Source organism: Carlito syrichta, unplaced genomic scaffold, assembly GCF_000164805.1.
Source record: "Carlito syrichta isolate Samal-C Ts95f unplaced genomic scaffold, Tarsius_syrichta-2.0.1 Scaffold315490, whole genome shotgun sequence".
NCBI classification, from domain to species: domain Eukaryota; kingdom Metazoa; phylum Chordata; class Mammalia; order Primates; family Tarsiidae; genus Carlito; species Carlito syrichta.
In genome coordinates this window covers 1,487,725-1,515,349 of record NW_007259586.1, presented here as the reverse complement: position 1 = coordinate 1,515,349, position 27,625 = coordinate 1,487,725, and the positions used below count along the sequence as shown (strand labels likewise).

The following is a 27,625-nucleotide window of genomic DNA, read 5'->3' as shown; positions in this document are numbered from 1 at the left end:
GGAAGTGGCCACTGCACTCCAGTATGGGCGACAGAGTGAGACTCCAACTCAAAAAAAAAATCAGTCGAGTGTGGTGGCACATGCCTGTGGTTGCGGCTACTTGGAAGGCTGAGGTGGAAGGATTGCCCGAGCCCAGCAGGTAGAGGCTGCAGTGGCCATAAGTGTGCCACCTGCACTACAGCTTGGGCAAGACTATGAGACTGCTACTCAAAAAAAAGAATAACATTCCACCCCCTCTCTATAAAGATCCCACTAACGACAAATACTAGCTCCTCTGTAAGGATAGTTCTGACCCTTACAACAAACCATCTTTACATCATCTTTTCCTACTGGGAATGCCTCCAGCTCTATTTAATCCCCACCCTTACACAGTCCCATGATACCAATCAAAGTCTACAGTCTACTCTAAACTATGGGCACTTGGAGATGTGTCTACACACAGGCACAGAGTCACAGAGACCTAGGGTGGGCTCCCAGCTCTACCACTTACTCAGGCCAAATCACTTGTTCTAACCTCCAGACCTTAGTTTCCATATCTATGAAACAGAGATTTTAAATAGTACCTACTTCAAGGTTTATTCTAAAATTAGACGAGCAAATGTGCAGAAAGCATTTGACCCATAACAACAGAACAAGAAATGCTAGCAACAGAATTGACTGCTGTTTAATAACAAGACTGATCCCTTGAAGGCATGTTTTGTTCAACTGTGAGTCCTATGGAATCTAGCATGCTAATTTGCTAGATATCACAATATACATGTACGCTGATCAGAGCTGTTAATCACTGTTGCTCACTGAATCAAATACAGTAAGTCTTCTACACATAAACAAGTTCTACTCCAAGAGTGCATTCCAAATTCCAATTTGTAAGTCCAACAAAGTTAGCCTAGGTATCCAACTAACACAATTAGCTATATAGTACTGTGAAGTATAATAGGTATATAATACTTTTCACACAAATAATATATAAGAAATAGTACAGTAAAATACACAAAAGTACAACCACTTGTAGAGGATACACACATGTAACAACGTACACAAGACATGCGAACTATCATAACTGAACACGTGAACACACGTTCGCATCTTTGAAGGTTTGCAACTTGAAGATTCATATGTAGGAGACTTACTGCAATTAAACAGCAGTTGATATTATAACTGAGTGCTTACCAGGTACTAAGTATTCTAATGAATACATCTCATGCATTATTTCATTTAATTTGTATAAACAGGTCGGGCTCAGTGGCTCAGCCTGTAATCCCAGCACTTTGGGAGGCCGAGGCGAGTGGATTGCCTGAGCCTGCAGTTTCCAGACCAGGCTGGGCAACCAGGCAAGACTTCATCTAAACAATAAATTTTAAAAATTAGCCAGGTGTGGTAGCATGCTCCTGTAGTTCCCACCACTTGGAAGGTTTAGGCGGAAGGATCGCTGGAGCCCAGCAGGTCGTCACTGGGGTGGCTGTGAGTGTGCCACTGCACTCCAGTCTGGGCGACAGAGTGAGACTCCGACTCAAAAAAAAAAAAAATTTTTTTTTAAATTTGCATAAACAATTCTGAAGTAGATACTTCACAGATAAGAAAACTAAAGCTTAGAGAGATTATAAAGGCCATGAGCAGCAACTCATGCCTGTAATACCAGCACTTTGGGAAGCTGAGGCAGAGGACTGCTTGAGCTCAGGAGTTTAAGACCAGCCTAGGCAACATAGTGAAACCTCGTCCCTACAAAAAAAAAAAAAAATCAAAAAACAATTAGCTGGGTGTAGTGGCACACGCCTATAGTCCCAACCACTTGGGAGGTGAGTCCAGGAGGCTGCAGAGTCATGATCGTGCCACTGTACTCCAGCCTGGGTGACAAAGTGAGACTCCGGCTCAAAAAATAAATAAGTAATAAAGAAGTTATAAATATCACCCAAGGCCAGAGGTGAATAGAGGATTCAGACTCTGCCTGACTCCAGACTCTGATCTAGTCATCACCCCACATTTCATCAAATATCACATTAGATAGAGCAGAGTGGTCAACTCCTAGTCCTACCCACATACAAACTCTTGCACGAACATATAGATGCTTCTGTATCTGTGGAGCTGGAGGAATGGTTAAATGGCTATAATGTTCAGTTTTATGTCATGTATATTTTGCCACCATTTTTTCTAAGTCCAAAAAAGCCCGAGTGCAGCGGCTCAGCCTGTAGTCCCAACACTTTGGGAGGCCCTAGGTGAGAGGACTGCCTGAACTCAGGGGTTCAAGACCAGCCTGGGCAACTTAGTGAGAGCTCGTCTCTACAATAAATCACAAAAAAAAAATTAGCCAGGCATGGTAGCCTGCATCTATAGTTCCAGCTACTTAGAAGGCTGAGGAGGTAGGATCGCCTGAGCCCAGTAGGTCAAGGCTGTGGTGGCTGTGTAAGCGTGCCAGTGCACTTCAGCCTGGGTGACAGAGAAAGACTCCAACTCAAAAAAATAAAAAGTCAAAAAGAACTTTGCTATGTTCATGAAGCACAAGCTGCACTGCCTGGATCCCTGATGAGAAAGGAGATGTTAGTCATGGAAGATGCAAGCATCTGCGTCTAAATCTCAAGGGGAAAAACCAACTGCTTAAAGCATTCACAACTCAGCCATCCCTATATCTTACTCACCACCCCCACCAGATCTTTTCTCTATTGATAAAAATAATTTAAAATAAATGAGCACGAGAGTCCAGGGAGGATGCTATGGCTTCCAGACAAGGCTCAGCACGCTCCTCTTCCAGTCAAGTGGGCCCTGGACCTGACCTCCCATTGTGGCCTTCAAGTCCAAAGTATATTCATGCAGCCCTAGTGCAGTATGCTCACTCACTCCAAGACACAAAGCATGACTGGGCATTATGACAGTTTTCAGAACAATTAAAGGTGAGCCTTCGCATGACCACCATATCAGTAACTTCTAGCCCCACAGTGAATGACTGCAAATCCTCGGCCAGCACAGCCCTGGTTAGTACCTCAGCCTCAGTAGATACACAAGTAACAATTCACTGAATTCCCACAGCTTGTCTTCACATCTCTAAATATGGTACCCTACTTTATCTTCACATGAAAAAACTGAGGCACAGGCATTATCACACAGCATGTTCCAGCTCACTTAGAAGAGCACAAGTAAAAAGGAACAGTCAGTTAAGTACAATGATTTACTCACAGTAGCCATGCTGGCCTACTGAACCATTTGCATGGCCTCCCCTAAATGCCTCTATCAAACATTGGTGGTCTTGCTCGATTTGGAAAACTGTAAATGGAAAGATACAGTACACATGTACTAAAGGATAAATTAAGATAGCTGTAGTAAATTGAAATCAATTCAGGATGTATCAGAATGCCTGTAATCCCAGCACTTTGGGAGGTGGTGGCGAGATGATTACCTGAGCTCAGAGTTTCGAGCCTCAGCAACATGGCAAGACCTCATATTGTCTCTATAATTTAAAACAAAAAACAAGCCGGGCTCAGTGGCTCAGCCTGTAATCCCAGCACTTTGGGAGGCTGAGGTGAGTGGATTGCATGAGCCTGCGGGTTCATGACCCACTTGGGCAACTTGGCGAGACCTCATCTATACAATAAATCAAAAAATTAGCCGGGTGTGGTAGCGCGCACCTGTAGTTCCAGCTACTTGGAAAGCTGAGGTGGAAGTATTGCCGGAGCCCAGCAGGTCGAGACTGCGGTGACCAGGAGCGGCCACTGCACTCCAGTCTGGGCGACAGAGTGAGACTCCGGCTCAAAAAAATAAAATAAAATAAAATAAAATAAAACCAGCCAGGCATGGTAGCGCATGCCTGTGGTTCCAGCTACTTGGAAGGCTGAGGCAGAAGGAACACCTGAACCCAGCAGGTCAAGGTTGTGGTGGCTGTGAATGTACCACTGCACTCCAGCAGGGCAACAGTATGACTTCAACTAAAAAAAAAAAAAAAAAAATGTATCAGAGACCTAGAAGGAAATCTCTAGCTCTGCTGACCCTAGAAAAGTCCTGCAAGCCCTGCAATCTTCCATTTCCTCATCAATAACTGTGAACCCAACCAACCACCTCCCAAACTGGAGCTAAGAACTTGTTTTGTTTCCCAGCTTTGCCCGCCATTAAAGCAGCAGCCGAAAATATCTTAACTCCTCTGAGCCTCAGTTTCCTCCTCCCTAAAGTGGGAATGATTCTAAGCTTACACTTCATAGAGCTGACTGAGAAGGAAATGAGCTAATAAAGAGCATTCTGCAAAGCACAGCACACAGTAAGGGTTACGTAAATGCTAGATATTCTGCAGTTATTATCTTAAATAACAATTAAATGAGATTTTAAAAAATACCAAAAATCTATAAGCAATAAATGTACAATAAATGTGGCTTAATTTTTATCCTATTCACACTAGATCAATAGAAAGAAAAACTAACCAAAGAAACTACCCTTGCATAAAGTTTATTGGAAAATGTCTATTTGCATTTTCTATCCTTCTATCTTTATATCAATCATTCTAGAACACTGAAGATTCAGGGATCGTTTGATTGCTCTATAATCATTTGTAACTTCCTAAAGAGTGGTAACTAAATTCAGACTTCAAGACTCTAAGGGAAATAACACAAGGACATAAAGACAGTATACTTAGAATGTGTTTCTATCAAATATGCTCCACATAATTGGGTCCAACAAACCCAGCTCCATAAAATCTAAGAGGAGGTGGCGGTGCCAGGAAAGAAGATAAAAACTCAGAGTGTTAAACAGAAGTGTTTTGAGTCAATTACGCAGTCAATTCAGCGCCTCCACAAGCCTAAAATCAAGTTATCAGATTCAAAGGAGGAAAACTGACAAACCTAATATGATAATAACTATCATTCAGTGTTGCCTTTGCTCTGTGTTCCATGCTGAGAGTTCACTGTATCATTTCACTTAATCCTTTTAGCAATCAATCAAGGTATGTGCTCTTATTACTGCTATTTCCTGGAGATGAAATCAGGTACCCAAGGTCACAGAGTAAGGAAGCAATGGAGCCAGATTTCAACTCAGACGACACAAAATTCAAATCCTGTGCACATAACTACTGAGCATACAGCCTCTAACCCAGAAGGTGGAAATGTGACTGGGGTAAAGCTGACAGTGAGACTGAAAACCAGATGACCAAGATGCAAACCCTCTGCAAAGAAATGATCAGGAAACGTTGCTGGCAAAACTCTGTCCTGGCAATATGTTCCCCAGCTTCAGAGCTGGAGACATTAGGTAAGTGGTGCTCCAGAGAGAACTGGAAAAGTCAGGCAAAGCTGAGAAAGGAAGAAAAGCAGAAGAAAGAAGGCCAAGACATCAAGAAAATCTAACTATACCTGCTTCTGAAGGGAGTAGGAGGACAGAAGTCAAACAGAAAAAGGTAGAAGCAACCCAATGTCCATCGCCAGACAAATGGAGCAAAATGTGATGTAGAGACAGCAGGGAATATTATTCAGCCTGAAGAAGGAAGGAGTTTCTGACTCATGCTGCACCAAGTGAACCTTGAGGACACTATGCTGCCTGTAATCCCGCACCTTTGGGAGGCTGAGGTGAGTGGATTGCTGAGCCCACGGGTTCGAGACCTGCCTGGGCAGGTGAGACCTCATCTCTACAATAAATCAAAAAATTAGCCAGGTGTGGTAGTGCGCACCTGCAGTTCCAGCTTCATGGAAGGCTGAGGCGGGAGGATCGCCGGAGCCCAGCAGGTCGAGGCTGCGGTGGCCGGGAGTGGCCACTGCACTCCAGTCTGGGCGACAGAGTGAGACTCCAACTCAAAAAAAAAAAAACAACAACAACAAAACAAAACAAAAAAGACACTATGCTGAGTGAGATAGCACAAAAGAATAAGTACTGAATATTTCACTTAAGATGAAGTACTTAGAGCCAAATTCATAGGGACAGAAAGAGTTGTTAATGGGTACATCAGAGGAAGATGAAAAGTTCTGGAGATGAAGGGTAGTGATAATTGCACAATAACATGAGTATACTTAATCCACTAAACTGCACACTTTAAATGGTCAACTTTATGGTATGTGCGTTTTGCCACAACTTTAATAGAGTTGAACAGAACCTTGCTATGTTTGCAAAATGCAAGTTCCAGTGCCTGGAACCCCAATCAGAAAAAGCGTGTTAGTGAGTCCTAGAAACGCAGGCACCTGTGTCTAGACATGTGCAGGGTGTGGCCACAGACAGAGAAACAGAGAAGATTGGTGCTGCCATTAGCCAGGCTTGCCACAAAACCACCACTGAGGCACAGATGTCTCCCTCCCCATGGAGGATATAGGAAAGGAAGGGTGCCCAGCTTTCCCCAAGCCAGATCCCAGGAGGTCACCTACCCTGAATTCACACAATTGGCACAGCTCAGCCTGAAGCGGACCCAGCCACCAAGCAATAATGCACATCCCAGTGAGCACCAAGCTGGAAGAAACCCATCACTTTAACTTAATCAGCTGGGAAGCCTCAGATAAGTCACAGCTTCTCCAGGTTCAGTGTTCTGACATCTACACTGGGGAGCTGGTACACACACTTCACAGCTCGTGCTGAGGATGAAGGACCGTGCACGTGTGGCCCTCAGCTGAGAGGTTCTAAATCAAGCTCTGCTATTGCTGTCATCATCCGTATGGCTCTCCTCGCCTCAGTTTTCACTCTCACACGTGAAGCCCGACAGGCAGGTGATAGGACAAGTGGGCAGGTGAGAGCTGGAAGCCTTCCCAACTTTGAAAGGAGAGAAAGACTGTTAGACACACGAGAAGGGATGAGAAAGCCACTAGAGCAGTCAAACAATGACAACGCCGAGAACAACATGACAAAAGAAAAGCAAATGTCTTTTCTCTGAGAGTCTAATATCTGTAAATTGCTTTATCGTGGATTCATTTATTTTTCCTCCTTTGATCTTGAAGAGAAATGGGATGTGAAATTATTGTTGGTTGTACTTTATACACTCACACACACACACAACCTTGAGACAAAGGTAGGTAGAATACTTTGGTGGGTGGATATGTGTGTGTGTGTACACATTAAATGCTGTTGTTTCTTTTTAGAAGCCTGGAATAAGTACATTTAACCACTACCACCCCCAACACATACACACAGGAGCAGCCCCTGTGTATTTTCCCATTTGTAAATTCCTGATACCACCACTCAAGAGCGGACTATTTTCCTCCAAAGACTGGATGCCCAGCTATCAGCATTTAGCCATGCTCTCTTCCCCCAAAAGATAACATACCCCTCTCCATCTTCCAGCCAAGGTATTCAGAGCCAGGATTTAAACCCTGGGATTCCAAAACTCTATACTGACGTATGTGGCCTCTAGCCAGACACAGGGAGCCAGGCATTGTTATCTATTTTTATAGATTAAGAAACTAAGGCACAGAGAAGTTAAGCAAAGTGCTCAAGGTCACTCAAACTCAAGGGGTGTGGCCGGAATTAAAACCAGAGCAGCCCACGCTATCCACTAAGCTACCTTGCCTCACGTGGATCACTGTTCCTCGTAGCCCAGGTTCCAGGTATGATTGCTACAACCTCTGGTGGCCACAGACGGGCTGGTGCCCCTCTTGACACCTCCTGCATTCTGAGTACTTAGGGTCTTAATCAGCCACCTGAGCTCAGTCTCTCACCTCACTCAGCACAACGTGGGTTGGTCCCAGCTACTTACCTCCCTTTCTCCTTTCTCGAGTCATTGCTTGTCCAGCTTTGCCAGCAGAATGAGAACTTGTCAGCTCACCCCTCACCCTTCCCTTTGGGAATTCACAGCGTGTCTCCATAGTTCCCCAGCACTGTTCAAAGCTTCTGGGTAATTCTCATGTCTTCCCTGAGCCATATCTACATCTGAAAGTACCTACCCATCCCAGAAAGGCAACCGTTTTGCTTGGCTCATTCACTCATTCATTCCACAAATGATTATGCTGCTCACCTGCTGGCACTATCTAGCCAGAAGAGTAGAATGTATGCATCAGGTTCCTGCCCTCAAGTAATCAAACTCCTTGGGTTAGAGAACAAGCGAGCAGGCTACCTTCAGATGGTGATGGAGTTAAGGAGAAAGTAAAGTGAGCTGAGGAGATGGTGACTTGAGGGGGCTTCTATGAGAACTAGAGAGCAAGGTCTTTCAATCTTGGTGCTACTGTCAGGTTGAGCCAGATAAATCTTGTGAGGGGAGGGTCCAGTGCATTGTAGGATGTTTAGCAGCACCCTTGGCTCTACCCACCATATTCCAGAAGCACTTCCCAGTTGTAACAACCAAAACTACCTTCAGACATTGCCAAATATTCCCTGGGAAGGCAAAATCACTCCCAGTTGAAAACCACTAGCCTTGAATACTATTTAACAACATGGGCTCTGGAGTTAGAACCAGATTAAAATTGTTAAACAGAAGCAAATTACTTCACCTTTCTAAGACTTAAGTTTCTTTGGCACTAAAATGAGTAAAATAATATCGACTTGAAAAGTTGTTGCAAAGAAAAATAAGATATCATCTGTAAAGAGTTTGACAAGAGCTAAGGTAACAAAGAGTTAATAAATGGTAACTGTTTCTATAATCCCAGCACTTTGGGAAGCCTAGGTGAGAGGACTGCCTGAGCCGGGGTGATCAAGACCAGCCTGAGCAACATGGCAAAACCTCATCTCTACAATAAACTAAAAATTAGCTGGGTATGGTGGCATGTGCCTGTAGTTCCAGCTACTTGGAAGGCTGAGGCAAAAGGATCGCCTGAGCCCAGCAGGTCAACCTCCAACCTGGGTGACAGAGTGAGACTCGGAATAAAAAAAAAAAAAAAAAAAAGGCCATTGCCTTGCTAAGTGATGGTCTAGCCATGTGTTCTGGCCACCGCATAAGTGATGGTCTGGCTAACAGTTCTTTGAGCTATGGCTGACGCCATGTTTTCCTAAGTGAATCCTCTCTCTAATTTACTTTCTAAATAAACTGTATTTTCTAATCTTAAAAAAAAGAGAGCTGTTCACATTTTTAACCCATCAGGTTAAAACTCATATCCAAGGAGTCCACTCTTGCCTCATCTATGCTCCATTACAATTAAATTTCCCATGCATCTGTCCAATTTGACCCCCCTCTAAATCCACTATCACATTGGAGGTAGGTGTCAGAAATAGGAATCAGCTGGCTACACCTATTCCATGGCTTCTCCCTTCTTAGTAAACTACCTGTTCCTCAGGGAACCAAGTTTTCCTCCCTGTGCAATGGTCACAAAGCCTAGATGAGGACTGACCCCACCCCTCACTGTGAGTAGGCCCTGATATGCACAAGCCTCAATGATTGGTTTAGGGATTGCAGAACTAAGGCATTCAGCACACAACACACAACATTCTTCTAGGCCTCTTTCTCCCTAGCTTTGGATCACAAGGTGTGTCACCCCCTTTGCCATGCTTACTCACTTGCAAATCAGAAAAGCCATCTTGACACTCAAAGCAGGACAGTGAAGAGAGCAGCACTGAGAGAATCAAGCCTGCCCATTACAGACATTTAAGTTGTACCCTCATAGATAGTGAGTGTGGGCACCATATGGACTACTGACATCTCTGAAGCAAATCACAGAGAACTGGACCCACACCTGATAGAATCCTACCTGAAGTTCTATCCTTCTGAAATTCTTAGTTACACGTATCAGTTGATCTCCTTTGTTGTCTAAACCATTTGAGGTGAGTTTTTAAAATTGTAACCAAAAGCATCAAGTGACACACAGTTTAACTACACAACCTCAGAGTAACTCAGAGTTTCTCTTGCTGCATAAAATACTCAAGTTGAAATCGTTTTCAACCACCCATTATATCAGGTGCTATAGACAGAGCAGTCAACAGCCTCGTGGAGCATAATGGTCCCATATAATTCATTTGGGAGAATCAGCAAACTGCCTCACACTGAACTTCTTTACAAAAACTATCATTGGCAAATGCATTGATTTTAAAAAAAGGCCAAAGGACACTAAAACAAAATCTATCCCAAGCTTCCAAATTCAAGAAGCATCAACCCAAAGCATCTCTCCAACTTTGTCTTGGAGCAGCTGGATGTGACATCAAAGATCTGTGACTGTCCTCAATATTAGTAGTGGCACTGTATTCCACACCATTCAATATGGTAGATACTAGCCACATGTGGCTACTTAGATTTCCGTTTAAGTTAATCATATGTAAATAAAATTTAAAATTCAGTACCTCAGCCACACTAGCCATATTTCAGGTGCACAGTTGACACATGACTAGTGGATAAAATATTGGATAGCACAGATAAAGAATATTCATTCCATCATCACAGAAAGATCCACTGGTCAATGCTGCCTTTCTGTTTTAAAAAGGCCAGTGAGCTACAAAGGAAAAGGTCCCTCTAAATTACCAGACTGATGCTAGGACTCTGAAGCAAGGAAATGACCTTCAGCATACACATATGCACACACCTAGCAACTGCCCCCGGAAGAACAAGCAGACAAAAATAACTCAATTTGTCTTTCTATTCTTGACCACCTCCCCAAATCAGTGTTCATTCAAGTGTACCATGGGGTCTCTTACCATCACTTATCAGGAAACTGAAATCCAAAAGGTATTTTAGAGCCTGAAGCTTCAAACTTTAGACTTTCCACAATCAACCAGAAGTTCTTCAAATATTATGGATTCACAGGGCTCACACCCCCAGGATTCTGATCCCATAAGTCTGGACTGAGGTCTAGTAATTCCATATTTATAAAACACCCTGGCTGATTCAAAATTAGTGGCTGTTCGGTGGAACATTCTTGGGAGTTGGGGTATCAGGACTGTGCTGAGCAGGGAGATGAGTCAGACTCACTAATGAAGCCACCTCCAGGTGGCCATAACTTCAAAACTCTCCCCGGTAATTCTGATGTGCTTTCCATTCACCCAAATCCAATTTGTGGGCCACTGTTTCCAAAGTTGATCATTTTCTTCAGGCAGCTCTGCCTGCAATCTGTTAGCAGCCATCAGGAGACTATAAGTACCTGGTAACAGGTGCACAAGACCACAAATTTCCCCCGCATGTCTTTTCCCGAATGTCTCTCTTACCTCGGCAGGAGTTGCAGCAACAGGGTGACTCACTATGTTTTATTAAACCCCATGGATAGGCTCCTTCCACCCAAAAAGCCTCCATTACTTACAACCAGCTATCATATTCTCATTATTGGCTTCTTCTCATCATTCTCTTTCTTTGAAATCATTTATTTCAGAGAAGATCTCGAGCTTACATTTTTTAACTAAAATAACAAAAACAGACTCACAATGCTCAAGAAAGCCAGCACCTTTCTTCTGTATGGCAGTATTTTCTCACAATTAAGAGACATAAATAGGCAACAGCAGGCCAGGTTCAGTGGCTCCCAATACTTTGGGAGGCAAAGGTGAGAAGATTACTTGAGCCCAGAAGTTTGAGACCAGCCTGGACAACATAGCAAGAAAACAAATTTAAAAATTAGCTGGAAGTGGTGGCATGTGTCTGTAGTCCCAGCTACTCAGAAGGCTGAGGCAGAAGGATCGCCTAAGCCTAGGAGGTCAAAGTTGCAGTGAGCCATGATCATGCCACTGCACCCCAAAAATAAAAATAAACATAAATAGGCAACAACTACATTAATTTGTCCTATGCCTCTGATTTTCCTCTTATAAATTATGATATACATATTATATCAATATTGAGGTAGCACTTTGTGCTTTCAAGAATTTTTTTTTTTAATTTAAAAAGAAAAATAAATGTATTGAATCAATAAATGGGATCTAAGATTCAAACAGGCAGAAGCCCAGGACATATGCTTGGATACAGGTATCAGAAACAATAGTCATCTGATGTTCTTTAGGCGAAATAAATTTTGTGGCTGATTGTTTTTCCCCATCTTTGCCTAAATTCAAGATTCAAAATCCAAAACTGACCCAATTTGTGGCCATGTGTCAGCAATTTAGGCATGAAATCACACTGACTCAGTCACTTACTGCCACTATAATGCCATATAATCAACAATCATGATTCCTCAGTGGTATATAGCAATAAGGGTTGTCAAACACACATGCACCTAGGGTGCGCTCAGGGTCAGCTAGGAACCTCTGCTAATCTTAGCTGAAATAAAACAGTTTTCATATCCACTGTGAGGTGCTTAACTGTGAGTTTGTGCTGTGGCATGACGAGACTCTTCTCTTTAACAAAGGCCAAAGTCCAGAAATCTTATCAGGGATCACCCAGTCTAAAACATCATGGAATGTAAGCTTTTTGTGCTACATCTTATTTCTCAAGCATTTTATAGTAGCAGACAGAAGCCAAGTTCCACACCAAGCTGGAGGACTTCTGGGTACCCCAAATCATAAAGAAGGAAGTAGATCAGAGCATGCCATGGTCTAAACTTTAAAACTTTCCTTAGTCGTGTCTCACATCTGAAGTTCTGGATTACATATAGAATATCCTCTCTAAAATTTGAATTCCTAGACAGCCTATTGGAATATTCCACTCTGACATGGGAATGGAGGGGGGAAGGAGAACAGGCACCATCCAAAACCAAATCCAGCAAAATTTTAATTCCACTGGACTTTTGCTGACAACAATAATAGTTTTAATTTCATAGAGGCCCTTTCTTGCTTAGCTCCTTGATTTAAAAAGGGGCACTGACTAAACTTCTAATCTGAATTACCCGAGTCCCTTTCCTCATCCAAGTGCAGCAAATCTGGTACCTGGCATGAATTATGCAATGCAGAACTATCCATTATGCAGGCAGGAAAGCAAAAAGGGCTGCACTGGTTTTCAAAAAACAAAATTCTACCATGTAATGATGGCATTGAAAAACAGATGCCTACCGGTCTTAGAGGTTAACCATGTTCTGACAGAGTTCACTCTTGGGGTAAAGATTAGAGCCCTGATTTATCTGTAGAATCTCCAAACAAGTTATTAGAAACTTTCCTTCCGTCTCTAAAACCTAAGTGGTAGACATGAAGTTCATTTATTCTTTTATTTCTAAGACCACACATTTCACAATAAAATCACTTCAGAGCAGAGAAAGAATCTATTCCTACACTGGGAATTCATATTCATATGAACATCAATCTCAAGATGTGATTTTGCACCCAGCTCTAAGACTCAGCAGATCAGGGCCCTGAGACAAAATATTCCAAGAATTATGATCAGCTGTCAAAATATATCCTCTCCCCAGCTCTTCATAACTAGAATTGGGGAACTGTCATCAGCTGAGCCTCAAATAAACCTATAAGGACTACAGTGCCAAACCAGACCACTGCCAGAACATACTACTTATTTCTTTTTTGTTGTTGTTTTTTGTTTGTTTTTGTTTTTGTTTCTGAGTTGGAGTCTCACTCTGTCGCCCAGACTGGAGTGCAGTGGCCGCTCCTGGCCACCACAGCCCCGAGACTGGAGTGCAGTGGCCGCTCCCGGCCACCGCAGCCTCGACCTGCTGGGCTCCGGCGATCCTTCTGCCTCAGCCTTCCGAGTAGCTGGAACTATAGGTGCGCGCTACCACGCCCAGCTAATTTTTGATTTATTGTAGGTCTCGCCAAGTTGCCCAGGCAGGTCTCGAACCCACGGGCTCAGGCAATCCACTCACCTCAGCCTCCCAAAGGCACGGGATTACAGACAGGGCCACCGAGCCCGGCCATACTACTTATTTCAACACACATTTCTTGATATTTTTTGTGAGTTGGTCACTATCCTGGGCCCTGAGGATACAGACATGAGCAATTCAATTACCGCTCTTGAAAGGATGAAGTGTGACAGACACCAAGTAGAAGGGACAAACACAGAAACAAAAGGTTACAAGTTTGTCGCATGAGAACCAAATATGGTTCCCAGATGTGTTTTTGTTTAGTTCACCCATGATTTTTTAAAGAATTTTAAACCAGCATTTTAAAACTAACAAAGGTCATCCAAAATAATCCAAGTTTCTGGGTTCTCTGAAAACTTGAAAGATCTAGCAACAGCAGTCCAATGTTCCTACATAGCAAACATAGGCCAAAGCAGAATGGCAACTTTTCCCTTTGAACAAGGTAAGCCCTTTCAGTTTATCTCAGGTCCCTACCACTCGCTAATGTCCTTTAAAATACCTGCACAGTATTTGCATCTGTACTGATTACTATAAATAAACAATTCCAATAGTAGGTATTATCTTTACAAGTGAGATAAACGAAGAATTACAGGACTCTCATATATATGTAATGGGATATAAGCTGATGATATGTTCTCTGGGGGTAACAAGATGGCAGATATAAATAAGAGACACAATTCACATGAGCCAACAGCTTTACTTCTAGCCATCAATCCAAAGAAAACGTCTGACAATATTCACTAAAATGAATGCATGAGGACACTCATCAATATGTTGTACAAAATAAGGAACTGAAAATAATTTAAATGTTCATTCCCAAAGCATGGTTTAATATATTATAAGGCAACCAAAAATAGATTTTGCAGTCACTGAAAGACTAAACCTGATCTATATGTAGTATAAAAAAAGTCCATGATATATTGTTATGCACAAAGAAAAATCTCTACAAAACGGCATGTACTGTACAGTCATATTTTCATAAGAAAGACTCCCTAAATCAACAAATATATGCGTGTGTGTGTGTGTGTGTGTGTGTGTGTGTGTGTGTGTCTGAATAAAAACACAGTGTTAACATATACTTCTCTGGGGTGGGATTACAGGCAATGTGGACACATTTCCTTCCATATTAACATCCTTCTGTATTGTATACATTGTTTAAATGAGAAAAAAATTTAAATTTCACCAAGAAAACACATAAGCTGTGAAAGCACAGACCAGCTTTGCACAGTGATGGATAATCATACAAGGTCACAATACTATTTTAAAAGATTAGAAACCAAAATGTAGATGCCTATGATTTTTATAAACACACACACTCACATGCTCCAACACCAGAGAAAGTTATTTTTTAACAACCTGATCTTGAGTTTTAAATTCTTAACCAAGTCACACAGACTTAAACAGGCTGATAGCTGGAGGAGGAAATGAACATGCTCTCCCTATCAGATGTAAATTCTAACGCTTGGCCAAGAATGCAGGTGGTAAGACACTGACTCTATTTAAATCAGGCCAAGGTGGTGGTACCTTGCATGACCACGTTACATAAGCAACAGGCTCAATCGCTGCACACATCTGGCCAGAATAAAGGCCTTCTAAGACCTTCCACACAATTAATGCAATATTTTCTCTATAGTTCAAAATGCTACAACAATTGGCAGACAACCATCTTAAATCACAGAAAAGTCAGACATATGGCTAAGTATATTTAATATGCCTTAAAAATAAGACACGGATTTTCTAGCCAACAAGATCTTAGGCAAGACTTTTTTTTTAATTATGCCCACTCGTTACCCTCAAAAAGAATTCAATTCAACAGATATTCCTGAGTACCACAGAGGGCAGAGATTACAAAGATCCATAAAACAAAAATCAAGAAACACATAATCCAGTACGAAAGACAGGAAAATCTACAATTACAAGACACTACTGTGACTCTTGAAACAAAGATGTGTATGCAAAATATGGATGGAGAATAGAAGAGCAAGGCATCAACAGTGTTGGTGATATACATCTGGGTGAACAGAAGATGGTGGCAATTAAGCAGAATTGCTTGAAAATATGTAGTAGCCCACTGCTTTTTTGGTCAGTAGACAACATGGAAATCCATTTTTTTATTCCTAGGACTATCTTCTACGCGTCACCAGCCATGTTGTGCTGGCTCTGGCAGCAATAGGTCCAGCCTAAAACAGGTACATCCACATTGACCCCCAAAGTATAAGGAAGAACATGGAGGCTCCAGGTTATGGGGTCAAGACATTTCTAACATGGACCTAGGGTAAGATCTTTGGAACCAGGTAGATCTGAGTTTGAATATCAGCTGTGTAAGTTGTCTGGGTACCATGATAACTTACCTCTCAAGCTAATTTTCTTATGACTAAAATGAGAATAAGATCTTCTACCCAAGAAAAACCTTAATTTTGGTCTCAGTGACATGTCAGAGGATGAATCAGTAATTGTTGTATTAATCTACCATCCCTAATTCAGATTCCCAGTCTCAACCATCAAGTCATACCTTTAGTGCAGGCAGGCTTTCTCAAACTCTGTCTTACTGACATTTGGGCCTGAACAACTCTTCTATTGTGAAGGGTATGCAGTATATTGTGGGGTGTTCAGCAGCATCCCTGGTCTCTACTCTCCAGATGCCAACAGCATCCCCATCCTTAAGAATCAAAAACATAACATCCTTAAGAATCAAAATTGTCTCCAGGCTTCGCCAAATGTCCCCTTGGGGGCAAAACTGCCCCCAGTTGAGACCCACTGATTTAGAGGAACTCGTTGATGTGTTCCTATCTCCCAAATGAAAATATCATAGCTCCTGTTATGTAAGTATTTCAGAGACCACTACCTACAAGCCAACTAGAGTACTACATGTTTTACATGCATTATCTCATTTAATCCTCACAAACACTCTACAACATAGGTATTATTCTCATTTTTAACTGGGAGAACTGATGTCCTGGTAGGTTAATCTGCCCATATTCTCTCAGTTGAGAAGTGGCAGAACCTGGATTTGAACCTAAGCAGTCTGACTCCAAGCCCTCATAAACACTAGGCCTCACTGCTTCTCCAACCATTCCTGATATGGGAGCCCAGACATGGTACCAGGAAGGTCAGAGGACCATAGTCACATTCTCAAGGATCATCATTTGCTAGTAATGGCCTGCCTGGGACACTAGAGAACTCTCCCTCCTGCCACGCTACCATGACCCAGGACCTGAGGACCATCATTAGAATCAATTCATCACTAGTGACAATGTGGGATACTGTCAGGCAGCTCAGACCTCCACCAACACACTGTGAGGTCCAGAGGCTTCCTTCCTACTTGTCTGAACTAATCCACTCTCAGCCTTTTAAAAAGACAGCATCTGAAGCATGCAGAAAAACCAGCACTTTTTTTCTACTCTTGAAAAGCTCTCTGGAGAACTGTGTACCAAAATTTCCATCTCTCAAGAGATTCCTTCTTCTCTCCCAAGTGCTTTCAAACAAAGAACATTCAAACAATAACAGAGACCAATGTTTACTGAGCACTATGTGCCAGGCTCTGTGCCATGTGGTTTGCTTATATCTCCCTATCCTATTTTTCTATCAACCTTAGAAAGTAGGCATCATTATTGTCCCCATTTTCAGAGGGAGAAATCATGACTCAAAAATGTGAAGTATCTTGCCCTAGGTCACCTAGCTAGTAAATGCAATAGCCTGCCTTCTAAACCCAGCCAGCCTAAGTTCAAAATTTGAATCTATGACACCTCAACAAATTGATATTTGTGTGTTATTTTATGAGCACTACTACAGTCCTGCTAACACCATATATAGCAATAATTTTGAAACATGGTTTATAATCAGGACATAATCACCTTTTAATTGCACCATCATGCCACTGCCCATAAAGAGAGACTTGAGTCTTGTCTCATAACGGACTAAAAGATTAGCCTTATTGCAGGAAACATAACCATGGTCCATTAAAGGCACACACAAAAGCCTCTGTCTGCAATAACGATGGGGTTGATACCTTAGCCATGAGAATATAATTCTCTTATATAACTCATTCTCATGACACCAGAGATGGTAACAGAAAAAGTCTATACACATATCCAGAAGAACCTCTCACAGTCTGTTTGAGAGTGAGTTTGCAAAGTTCCCTGACATATTCAGCACAGGGCTACCTTAAACCTATAATTATCCCCTACCTCCTAAAATGGTAACCTGCCCTTTAAAGCACCTCTATTGGCCTTCTAGACTGGATGGTCCCCCTTCCCCTGTTGGTGCTTCCTGAGAGCCCCTCCCAATAAGCCACGTGCATTCAAATCCTTATGAATCTGCGTCCATGGATCTGACCTAAAACAAGTGGGGGGCAGACAAGATTAAAAGTAAACTGGGGTCAATAACTTGGCTAAATAAAGGATGCTGTGCACAAATTTCCAACTCCACCAGATCCTCAAAGCAACTCAAGTAGCCTCAACTCTCCCGTTTAGATCAAACATCTGGTAACTCTTGTTACTGCCCCTTCCCAAATCCAAGTAACCCCTGAAATCAAGACACTCAATTATTCTTAAAGTTAAGGACCTCTACCATGCAGGGAACAAAGACTGGAAACATTAGTTAAATGTGACCTTACCTCTGACTCCAAGGAGACTTGAATGGGTTGTCCTCTCCCCCTCCACGACACAAGATCAAGGACCCAGTCTCTAATAAATATCCAACAGACTTGCTGCCTCATGAACTTCAAGTCCTCCTCAAACGCCACCTTTCTCCTCTGAGTACATTATTAAAAACCGAGACCGCCGGGCTCGGTGGCTCAGCCTGTAATCCCGCACCTTTGGGAGGCTGAGGTGAGTGGTTTGCCTGAGCCCGTGGGTTCGAGACCTGCCTGGGCAGCGAGACCTCATCTCTACAATAAATTAAAAAATCAGCCGGGCATGGTAGCGCATGCCTGTAATTCCACCTACTCGGAAGGCTGAGGTGGAAGGATCGCCGGAGCCCAGCAGGTCGAGGCTGCGGTGGCCGGGAGCAGCCACTGCACTCCAGTCTGGGCGACCGAGTGAGACTCCAACTCAAAAAAAAAAAAAAAGTATTTTAAATCAAGAGACCTTATGAAAATTAGACTTATAAATGCTATAAATTTACTTACTGGACATCTCAAGAAAGAAAAAAATAAAAAAACCGAGACCAGGTGCAGTGATTCAAGTCTGTAATCCCAGCACTTTGGGAGTGCCTGAGTCCACGCATTCAAGAACAGCCCAGGCACCTTGGCGAGATCTCATCTCTACAATAAATCAAAAAATTAGCCGGGCACGGTAGTGCACACCTGTAGTTCAGGCTACTTGGAAGGCTGAGGCAGAAGGATTGCCTGAGCCCAGCAGGTCAACACTGGGGTGGCGGTGAGCATGCCACTGCACTCTAGCCTGGGTAACAGAGTGAGACTCCAACTCAAAAAAGAAAAAAAAACTGTAACTCCACGACCACAAATCTGTAATATTAAGATCAGCTGAAGCAGACCAGTAATGCTGTCTTCAAGAACATTCCTGGGTCAATCAGCTAAACTCTAGTTAGCCCCAGCTACAGACTGTAAATGTCAAACTCTTGCCAAGTTTCAGATTTCCACATATATGGAGGGACCCCAAAAACAGAATTTATGTAAAATTTTGTATTTATTCTTGTATGTTTAAACTGCAGTCACCTTCAAAGTACTCTCCGTTTGATGCAATATACCTATCAAGACACTTTTTCCAATGCTCAAAACAGCTTTTGAACTCGTCAGTTGTGATGACTTTTAGTACATCTGCTGTTTTTTGTTTCACCTCTTCCACATTGACAAAATGTTTCCTTTGAGGACTTTTTTCATCCAGGGAAACTCAAGAAAAAGTCACTCAGGAAGAGATCAGGTAAATGAGAAGAGTGGAGCAAGGGGTCACACCATTTTTGGTCAAAAACTGCTGAACACTCAGCACACTGTGGGGAGGTGCATTGTCATGGTGGAAGAACCAGTCACCTATTTGCCACAACTCAGGACATTTCTTCCGCAAATCGTGACACAACCTTCTCCAAACTTCCAGATAAAAACTTTGGTTGACTATTTGATCAACTACAAAGAGCCCACCCTCCAAAAGATAATTTCAGTTTTGGGATGAGGGTGCTCCCTCATATCAGAATTTTCAGAGGCAGCTGAGCTCAGGAGAGAATTTATTCTAGTTTGAAATTTGACAGTGGACACTTAACAAATACTTCAACAACTACTCTGCACCAGGCACTGTTCCTGGTACTGAGAATACGAAGGAGGAACAGTCCTGCCCTGTCAGATTGTATAGTTTTGTTGTTGCTTTTTTGTTTTGTTTTGTTTTGTTTCAGTTGGAGTCTCACTCCATCACCCAGACTTGAGTACAGTGGCCTCTCCTGGCCACCGCAGCCTTGACCTGCTGGGCTCCGAAGATCCTTCCGCCTCAGCCTACCAAGTAGCTAGAACTATAGGCACGCACTACCACGCCCGGCTGATTTCTGATTTATTGTAGAGATGAGGGCTCGCCAAGTTGTCCGAGTGGGTCTCAAACCTGCGTGCTCAGGCAATCCACTCACCTCGGTCTCCCAAAGCGCTGGGATTACAGGCTGAGCCACCGAATCAGCCAGATTGTATAGTTTAGAGGTAGAGGCAAAATAAGGAACTCACTTATGGTGACATGATCTACACACTAGGAATAAAACAAAGCAGGGAAAGGAAGCAGGCAATGACAAGTGGCAGTGGGTTACAGTTTTCAACAATGTACTTTGAGGAGGCCTCACTGGGAAGGTGACATTTGAAGACTCGAGGTTCATGAAGGAACAAGCTTGTCAGAAGTTTAGGTGGGAACTAGCAGGCCATGACAGGGAGAGAGAAAGAATGTCCACAGAGCAGGCCTTGGGGGTCATGGTAAGGACTTTAGCTTTCACTCTGAGACAGGACTATGGAAATGATAATAAATAATGGATCATTCCATTATTCAATAATCAAGCTATTAAAAAGGTGACTAATCATAAAAGACATAATTCAAATTACATTTCTAATTTTGCTACATGCCTTCAGAAAACTTGACATCCAGAACACATTAGACCCTCCAAAGGACACTTTACTGTAAAGCAAAGTCAATGTGATAGGCCCGTCCTTGACCTTCATGGGGTTCAGTTGGGGAAACAACAAAATGAATTCTTAAGAAAGACAACACCGATGCAGACATCCATGGGGGTGCAGTACAGCAAAGCTCCCGTGTTTACTGGGGATCTTTCAAGGTTATAGATCTCACATATGAGCTGCAAAAAGACAAGCAGGCATGCAGTAACCTACTTTTTTAGGACGTGAATGTCAGCCCTTGACGAATCTGACAACCTTTATTCTCACTGTACACAAAATCAGTATATCCTGTTACACATATATACAAACTCAAGGAAAGGGCCACTCACATCAGAGAGTGGTGTTTTGCATTAAATAACCACCGTTTATAAAGCAACATCCTTCATGTAAACCCTTGTGGTGAGGAGATGTCAGAATGTTTTCTCTTATAAACCACTTAATTCCCCTTGGTGGATATCATCAATTCTGCCATCCAAAACTAGCTGGGTGATGAATGCCAATGAATGCAGTGAGCCAACTGTATGCCATCGCCTCAGAAGGTCAAGTTAATCTATTTTTAAACTGCACAGCCAATGGCAAGGGTGGTCACTGGAAACAATAGACAAGTTGGGTTGTCTGTCCTTGCTTTATGTTTTCCAAAAGCTGTGGAGTGTTCCACAGTGTAAAAATATCTGAGAGTGGTCTTTTGGCACCAAGAACAAAAACAGATTGATTTTTGAAAGTTTAAGTTAAAAAAAAAAAAAAAAAGGACATAAACACAAAGCACAATTTAAGAGAGAGAATATGCGTGTGAGAGCGGGGACTCAAATTGGGCTTTTCTGTCGCAAAGACCTGATTTGCTGTTGGTCAAAGAAATGGTACACAGGGACAAGGCTGCAAGAAAATGGAGGCAGAGTGTCATCTTAGGGATGCTGACACAGAGCAGGTCCCACAACAACAGAAAAATCCCTCCTCATTCTGCCAGCTCAACATCTGAAATTTTACAGACTCACTTGTTAAACTTCAGTTAGAGTCAACAGGCAGAAATACTTGAATATAATTCATTAATCCTTGTCAGTCATTTATAGCCCAGTATAAATTATTAGACAGAGTCAGCTCACTGAAAGAAGATAATGAGAAAGTGAAGGCATTAGGATCCTAAATAAGAAGGAAAAGATGAGCCGGGCTCGGTGGCTCAGCCTGTAATCCCATGCCTTTGGGAGGCTGAGGTGAGTGGACTGTCTGAGCCTGTGAGTTCGAGACCCACCAGGGCAACTTGGCGAGACCTCATCTCTACAATAAATAAAAAATTGGCTGGGCATGGTAGTGCACGCCTGTAGTTCCAGCTACTTGGAAGGCTGAGGCGGAAGGATCGCCGGAGCCCAGCAGATCGAGGCTGCGGTGGCCAGGAGTGGCCACTGCACTCCAATCTGAGTGACAGAGTGAGACTCCAACTCAAAAAAAAAAAAGAAGGAAAAGATGAGTAAGGAAAAAGGAAACATTACCAGTGGCCTAGTCGCACTTATCTTCTCAAACAATGGAAAAATTCATTAACACATCCAACAAATCTTATTGAGCACCTGTTATTTGTTGGGTATTATTTTATGTACTGGAAAATAAAGGGGGTAAACAAGACTCAAAGTCTTACTCTGTTGCCCAGGCTAGAGTGCAGTGGCACACTCAAGGCTACCACAGCCTCCACCTCCTGGCTCAGGTGATCCTTCTGCCTCAACCTCTCAAGTAACCGGAACTACAGGCGCACACCACCACACCCAGCTAATGTTTTTATTTATTGTAGAGACAAAGTCTCACCAAGTTGCCCAGGCTGATCTCAAACCCCTGGGCTCAAGCAATCCTCTTGCCTTGGCCTCCCAAAATGTTAGGATTACAGGCATGGGCCACTGCGCCCAGCTGAGAGATAACCTTCTTGTTTTCATGAAACTTCCACTAGAGAGGGAGGTAATTGGGACAATAAAGAAGAAACAGAAGATAACAGGAGATTGTGTCGAGGCTATGAAGGCACCAAACAGGGTGAGGGGATGGCACTTGACTCAGGGCATTATCTTACATGCAGTCAGTGGTGTGCTGAAGGCACTTGGCTTGGGAGAACCAATTATATGCACTCTTCCCAACTCCAGTAATGGCACAAATCAAGGTCTACTTCATTACAGCCAGCTGTTAATCATTTAGCAGAATACCAGAAAGAGATCACTGAAGAAATCAAGGAATCAAAGAATGTCCTTCTGAAGAGACACTAAAAAAAAGAGACAATCTTATGAGCTTTGCCCCCCCCCCCGGGGGGGGGGAGGAAGCAAACCCAGAGATTCATGGGAAACCAAGAAACCAAGAATGACAAGGCACTGTGTCTTAAAATGACAACAGAATTATTTTGTGACAGAGCTGTTGTTATATTCCAACTGATCAAAATACACATCAAAACAAAACCCCAAAACCACACAAAGAGCTATATTCAACCGTATGTGGTCACAATTTCCTCATTATGGTGAGGTCTGATAGTAAATTGTGTCTTATTTATTGTCTCCATTCTGTCAAAAAAAAAAAAAGTTAAGAGATAGCTTCCGTTCTTGGGTTATTTGAAAAACCACAAAATTCACCTATAAAAATATGTAAGTATGACCCATAATATACCAGTTTGGGAAACTACAATCATACCATTTTAAATCGTTGGAGTCTGGGTTATTCACAGAAGCACAGCATTTCACCAGTACGAAGAACCTGGAGAGGCACACCCACTTATTTTTGGCATGACGAATTTAGGCTCGAACAGGGTAACTGACCGGAGATGACTGCACTTGCTGGCAGAGCTTCCTCTAGAACCACAAGGTCACCTGCCTTGTTTGATGTCTTCTTCTCACTCAATTTTGCAAGTAGTTCTCCAAACCCAGTAAGCATCAGAATCACCTGAGGACTCCTTAAAACACCCTCATGGATGCCACCCACCCCCCCAAAGTTTCTGAATCAGTAGGGCTGAGAGGAGATCCGGGAATTTGCATTTCTAACCAGCTCCCAGGTGATACTAATGCTACTGGTCTGGGAACCCCACCTTGAGACCTACTGTCCAAGGAATTAGGAGCATGGGTTTTGGAATCAGACACAGCTGAGTTCCAGATCTACTTCTGCCACTTCTTGTATTCTCCTCGGAAAAGTCACCCAAGCTGGGTGCAGTGGCTCATGCCTATAATTCCAGCACTTTGGGAAGCAGAGGTGAGAGAATTACCTGAGTCCAGAGGTTCGAGACCAGCCTAAGCAACATGGTGAGACCTTGTCTCTACAGTAAATCAAAAAATCAGCCAAGTGTGGTAGCGCATGCCTATGGTCCCAGCTACTTGGAAGGCTGAGGCAGAAGAATTGCCTGCGTCCGGCTGGCAGAGGCTGCGGTGGCCATGAGCATGCCACTGCACTTCAGCCTGGGTGACAAGAGTGAGACTCCAACTCAAAAAAAAAAGGAAAAGTCACCCAAACTCTCCAAACCTCGGCTTGACATCTGAGTCCAGTTGCAAGGACTGAGAAAGAGAACGCCCACGAAGCATTAGCTTAGCCAGGCACCTGGCATATTCTAAGGCAACTACTTTAATAAATACTAGCTACATCTATATTAAGTTTCCTTAATTACATTCCCCACACGCATACACTAGAATGGCTAAAAGTCAAAAGACAGATAAAATCAAAGACTGACAAAGATGTGAAGCAACTGAAATATTTCTAACTGCTATAAATACAACACACCGATTTGGTAAACAGTCCAAATGTCCATTAACAAGCAAAAAGTCAAACTGGTAAGTGTATGCAATGGCACACTACAAAACATTAAAAAAAAATTATACAAGCAGCGACATGAAATCTCCAAAATACTTGGTTGAGTGAAAAAAGCCAGACACAGCCAGACAGCCAGGCTCGGTGGCTCAGCCTGTAATCCCGTGCCTTTGGGAGGGTGAGGTGAGTGGATTGCCTGAGTCCACGGGTTCAAGACCTGCCTGGGCAACTTGGCGAGACCTCATCTCTACAATAAATAAAAAACTAGCTGGGTGTGGTAGCGCGCACCTGTAGTTCCAGCTCCTTGGAAGGCTGAGGCGGAAGGATCGCCGGAGCCCAGAAGGTCAAGGCTGCGGTGGCCGGGAGCGGCTACTGCACTCCAGTCTGGGCGACAGAGTGAGACTCCAACTCAAAAAAAAAAAGAAAAAAGCCAGACACAAAAGAGTACATACTGCATCATTCCATTTTTATAAAGTTTAAGGACAAAGCTAATCTATAGTAAAAGAAATCAGTCTTTGCTTCTGCAAGAAGTAGGGGGAATTAACTGGAAAGAAACATGAGGGAAATTTCTGGGGTGATGAAAATATTCTGTATCCTGATTTGAGCAATAACAGGAGTGCATACATTTGTCTAAACTCATCAAATTACTTAATTAAGCCAGGCTCGGTGGCTCAGCCTGTAATCCCACACCTTTGGGAGGCTGAGGTGAGGGGATTGCCTGAACCCGCGGGTTCGAGACCCGCCTGGGCAGGCGAGACCTCATAATTAAGATCTTCATTTTACTAAAGATAAATGATACCCAAATATACATATAATTATATATATATATATATAAAACCTATACACATAAGTTGTTTTTTTTTTTGAGTCAGAGTCTCACTCTGTCACCCAGGTTAGAGTGCAGTGGCATGCTGATGGCCACCGCAGCCTCCACCTGCTGGGCTCTGGTGATCCTTTCACCTCAGCCTTCCAAGTAGCTGGAACTACAGGCATGAACCACTATGCCCAGCTAATTTTTTTTATTTATTGTAGAATCGAGGTCTTACCAAGTTGCCCAGGCTGGTCTCGAACCCCAGGGCTCAGGCAATCATCTCGCCTCAGCCTCCCAAAGTGCTGGGATTACAGGCTTGAGACACCATGACATATAAGTTTTTAAAGACATTTTGTGACAAAGGACTATCTTCTCCATTTAAAATGACCCAACTCCAACCTGGTAGATCCATTTAGTTTGATTCCTTCACAGTCCAGTCCTGTTTCATATAATACCATTTGCTACAGACTATTTTGGTCCACGATCTTTCTAGAGAACTGCCATTAAACAGAAAACGCAGATTCTACTCCCACAAGAAGACCATGACATTCCCATATAGACAGAACTCAGAATGGCCCAAGTCCCTGGTAGTGGCTAAGTCGGAGGGCACACAACACAAAAGTAATATTTGTCTTTACCATATACCAAATTGAAGCCTACCCAATAGGATTAAGAAAGATACAGTAAGTGGAGCATGGTGGCATGTGCCTGTAGTTTCAACTATTCAGGAGACTGAGGCAGGAGTATCGCTCAAGCCCAGGAGTCTGAGGCTGCAATGAGCTAGGATCACGCCACTGCACTCCAGCCTGGGCAAGAGTGAGGTCCTGTCTCTAAAAATAAATAAATAAACAAACAAACCGAAATATACAGTAATGAAGGCATGGTAAGAACAATGCCATTTCAATCAATTCTCAAAATAAAACAGGGAACAAAAGATTGGTGAAATGGTTTCTAGGGCCATCTTTACTGGCAATGAAGCTGTCAGAAGATCCACCTGTGTCCACGTAATTAGTGCATGAAGCAGTAGTTTTCACTATAGTGGATTCCAAGCCATTTAAGTTTTCTCATCAGCATCTCTTTTCTACCCCAACAAAAGTAGATTCACAAAGACACATATACTTGCCCCTGTTGTGCACATTTCTGTGCACACTGGGTGAAGGGAATTAACACTTGGAGACGTTACAGTTTCCTTCAAACCCAGAGGTATCCGATTTCAAACCCACTTGATTATCTCACTAACTTGTCCTAAGTTTCATGATAAGAGAGCCTTGGGATAACGTCTTCCAGCTCTTTGATAACTGGTGGAAGGAGGAAGCAGCATCTTGCAACAAACCCCTGCAAACAAACCCCTATTCGGGACCCATTAGACACCACTTGACATCCTACTAGATGGCAGGTACACCTGTTGGCCTTCCTCCACCCTTTCTCCAAAACGGCCATGAATCAAGACCTGCAGCTGCTCTCATCAAATGCCGTCACACAGTATTTTCTCTATAGCTCTATCAAGTCATAATAATCCAGGTAACTGACATTAAATTCATAATCCAGGCTCCAGATATTAAAAGCTAGCCAGTCTCTGATATAAGTAACTGCTCAAATTTGATTCAAACATAAATAGCTAATCCTTATTGAGCTCTATGTACCAGCATGGTTCAGTGTACTTTCCACGTACATGTCCGCTTATGTAATACCCACAAGAAAACAGTTTATGGATGGGGACATGTAGTAGTTAGGCACGAACCTCAAGCAAAGTCTGGGGAGATAGGAAATGAATGTGGCACAGTCTCTCTCTCACAGAAATGAAGAAACAAAGTCCTAATTCACAGATTAGAGTAAGTAAAAAAAACCACAAAATACACAGTAAGGAAGCCCAGAGGAGGAAGAATTTGATCACCCTGGCAAGATGCTGGAGGGCTTCTTACAGGAGGTAGCCAAGGAAAGAATGAAGTTATCCATGGAAGTTGCTTTCCATCGTTAAGTGTCATCCTCCAGCTCCCAAAGCAACCAAAAGGCCAGGCTATTCCCATTGTCCCCCTGGCTCCCTTTCATCTGGGACATGCCTGTTTCCAAGAAAGGACCAGCTCAGACTGGCCCAGCCATCTCCTTTGACACAGTCCTCCAGCTGCTTCCCGTCCCTATGGAAACATATGGGAAGTTTTCACCATATTCAACTTTGCCACCTCCTTTGGTGCTTGCATTTTGGGAGAACCTGCATCATGACATGTGTTTGCATCCTTTAAAGGACTACAGTCGTTCTCCATTGGACAGACATAGGGACAACCCCTTGCCTGAATCAAACAGATGTTAAGAGACCTACCACCACCAGCAGCCCTCAAATGCATCCTGTAAGAGGCCATATCGCCTCTACTGACTTCTGAGGGAGGAATTTGCTTCCACTCCCTTCTCAAGAATCAGCCCTTCCATCCCCTAAGAATC

General features: G+C 43.0%; 1 protein-coding gene across 8 annotated transcripts in view; it reads right to left on the bottom strand.

Moving 5' to 3' along the window:
- Positions 1-27,625, bottom strand: part of MAGI1 (membrane associated guanylate kinase, WW and PDZ domain containing 1) — a 692,842-nt gene that overhangs the window by 663,535 nt on the left and 1,682 nt on the right. The gene's annotated exons all lie outside the window — the stretch shown is intronic.